Here is a 3260-nt window from a genome sequence, read left to right as displayed (position 1 = left end):
AAAAATTAACTGAATATTCTACTGGCCGTGAGATTCGAACCTACGACCTCGCGACTCGTTAATCCGCATTACTGCCGTCTGTCAAGGCACAATTTTGATCAGATCAATTGCGGCGTTAATCCGGATCAACGGTGCCGTCTGTCTATGCTTTTAGTGCATAACATTTAGATACGTGTTTGTATGTTTCACAGCATGCTTCACATCACTGCGGTTGTTCTGGCTATTTCACACAATTAGCAAGAAAATTTTACCTTATTCTTTTGCGTAAACATGCAATGAAAGTAAAAATTACATAAACGGATGATCAAACTTGACATTATTTAATAAAAATGTCATTCGATAAATTGATACATTTTCACACTCGTTTTGCTATGTCGTAAAACTAAGGTAAAACTACTTAGTAGAAGTCTGAAATGCGTCTATGAATAGAAGGGAATTTTAAGTTGGTACTTAAATTTAAGTTGCATCTTTATTAGTTTCGTCTTAGTAGCTGGACTATGAATACGCGCCAATGTGTTTAAGATAACATTCAGATAATAATAATAGATTGGCGCTTACGCAATATGTTAGTGTTTAGCCGAGCTTCTTCTCCAATTTGCGGCGTACGCCTTTGTGTTGTCACAGAAAACGGAAGGACTAACAGTTTTACGCTGACTCCTATCGGCGATTGTATTTTTATAAGAGGCTGTTTTTTCATGGCAGAAATACACTCGGAGGTCTGCCATTGTCACGCGTTAATACAGGGTGACAAGGAATAACGGCGACAAACTTCAACGAGGTCGTACTCGTGAATGCACCAACATAACTGTAAAATTTAGATCACGTTGAATTCTCTACTTAATCTAGTTATCAGTCATTTAGTTATCAGTATTCATTACGCTACCTAATTAAAAGTTTTGAAATGTCGAACAAAAGAAGTGCTATTTTGGAACTGCATCGCCAAGAAATGCGACAATGTGAAATTATTCGGTTGCTCAACGTTCCTCGCCAAACTGTTTCCAAAGCAATCCAGTGGTTCAATGAACTTGGCCATGAAGGTGATCGCCCGGGACGTGGAAGAAAACGAACTGTCAATACACCAAGGATCCGCCAGATAATTAAAAAGCGAGTTCAGCGAAATTCAAGGCTTTCAATGAGAAAAATTCCCCGCGAAACTGGTATTGGTCGTGAAACTGTTCGTCAAATTGCGAAAAAGGAACTTCACATTAAGCCGTACAAAATCCCAAGAGCGCAGTTGCTTACGGAAGAAAACAAAAAAGTACGGCTGGAAAGATGTCGACAACTCTTGCGTCGTGCCGCAAATGCTCGCTGGGAAAAATTCTTTTCACTGATGAGAAACTGTGTACCATTGAGCAAGTCGTCGAGCACCGCTAAAATCTCAAATCTGTGATGGTTTGGGCTGGAATTTGTTTATCCGGCAAAACACCTCTGATTTTTGTGGATCAGGGAATTAAAATCAACAGGGAAGTTTTCCGTCGTAACATTTTGGGGGCTGTGGTACTTCCTTGGGCCCAAGAGCATTTTGGCGAACAGGAATGGACATTCCAACAGGACTCGGCTGCTGCTCACAGGACATCAGAAGTTCAAGACTGGTGCAAAGACAATTTTCCGAACGTTATCACAGCTGCAGAATGGCCACCGTACTCACCAGATCCTTATCCCATGGATACGGTGACCATATTTATGAGAGCCGAATACGGGACAAAAATAATTTTGCAAATTCTTTCCACCACAGCTTACAGATCTGAAAGCCTCCTTCAATGAGCCTAGATGTATTAGCCCTGAAACAGCATCCTTTTAGTAAAATCAAAAATTTGTAGGATAATTTTCTCGAGATTTTTACCCCGAAAAATTTGTTTAAAAAATTCGTTAAATTTTAGTATAATAAAGCGCAATATTAAGTCGCTAAGGCTTGCCATTAGTTTTTGGCAATTTTTGTTGACGGTGTTGCGTATTTTTTCGTACAGAGTAAGTGAGATATTGCAGAATTAATTTTTATAGTTTTTTGGCACAAAGTTGGTAATTTGATATTATATGATTTTTGTTAGGAAAAGAGCTTTACTTTCATAAATAATAAATTTTAAATAAACTAAGGAAAATATCCAAAACTTACTAAAATGTCGAGTGCTAATTTTTATTTTAGTCACTGTATGTTATCCTCGATTCGAATCACAGGCATTCAGATTAGAAAATAATAACTGTTTATGGAGAAAATTACGATCACATACCAACATCACTTAAAACTCGTTCATAGACATGCCATTTTAATGAGCTCTTAAGTGGGCGAAATACCAAATACGGGACATTAAAAGAAATACAGAACATTTAGCGTCTCGTATAAAATAAATAAATTAACAGGACAATGGGTAATAAAAGAGGACTGTCCCGTATAATACAGGACGGATGGTCACCGTACCCATGGATTACAGCATTTGGTCAATTTTGGAGACCAGAGCTTGTGCTAAGCCACGCAAAAGTTTGGACTCCCTAAAGCAATCACTGCGCCGTGAACGGGATCTTATTTCGCTAGAGGAGCTGCGTCGTTTTAAACACAAATTAGTAATGCCTAGTACTATTGTAATTATACATAAGTTGTTTCTTTAAATTTTTCTAAAATTATAGAAAAATATGCAAAAATGCTTGTCCCCGTTATTTATTGTCACCCTGTATGTTGTATTTCGCTGCCAACGCCGCTGCGCACGTTCGGCAAAGCGAATCAAAGGAATAAGACTGCGCTGCAAGACACACTTCGCAATATGTGATACTGTGAGTTCGCCCGCCACTGCTTCAGATACATATTCTATGAAAGTATTAGTATCTGTGCTTAAGCAATTAGAAATGAATGTAAGTTTTACCCTGATATGCGGATTTATAAGTATTCTTGCTAGTTCTCTTGATTCCAAACGGCGTGAAGGCGAGCACTTTCTAATAATATCGTCGCAAATTTGTTTATTATTTAAATATATGGGTTGTATTGCGTCAGCTGTTGCCTGAAAAAGAAGAAAACAAATTCTTTACATTAAAATGGTTGTGAAACCTTTTCGAAAAACATTTTCATCACACACTTTTTATAACCACATTACAAAGAATACTTATTCAACTCTAGCCAATAACAACTTTATCCTACAGGCTTAGAAACGATATAGCCGCTCGTTGTATATACATTTTAGACTATTCCCATGCTTGAAATTGGGCGGAAGCATATTATTTTGGAAGCCTTGTAATAATAAAATCTCTGGTGGTTTTGGATTATTTAATTT

The 3260-nt window shown here is 37.5% G+C and overlaps 1 long non-coding RNA gene across 1 annotated transcript; it reads right to left on the bottom strand.

The window, feature by feature from the left end:
- Positions 1-436: 436 nt before the first annotated feature.
- LOC118755576 lies at positions 437-3028 on the bottom strand. Its single transcript, XR_004995025.1, has 2 exons — positions 2856-3028; positions 437-657 (listed from the first exon to the last, which is right to left on the bottom strand). It is a non-coding gene; the product is annotated as an uncharacterized LOC118755576 (long non-coding RNA).
- Between the last annotated feature and the right edge of the window lie 232 nt (positions 3029-3260).

The sequence above is a fragment of the Rhagoletis pomonella genome, unplaced genomic scaffold (assembly GCF_013731165.1).
Source record: "Rhagoletis pomonella isolate Grant_MI unplaced genomic scaffold, Rhpom_1.0 Rhpom_scaffold_06666, whole genome shotgun sequence".
Classification (NCBI taxonomy): domain Eukaryota; kingdom Metazoa; phylum Arthropoda; class Insecta; order Diptera; family Tephritidae; genus Rhagoletis; species Rhagoletis pomonella.
The sequence above is the reverse complement of the archived record's forward strand: the minus strand, read 5'-3'. Positions and strand labels throughout refer to the sequence as shown.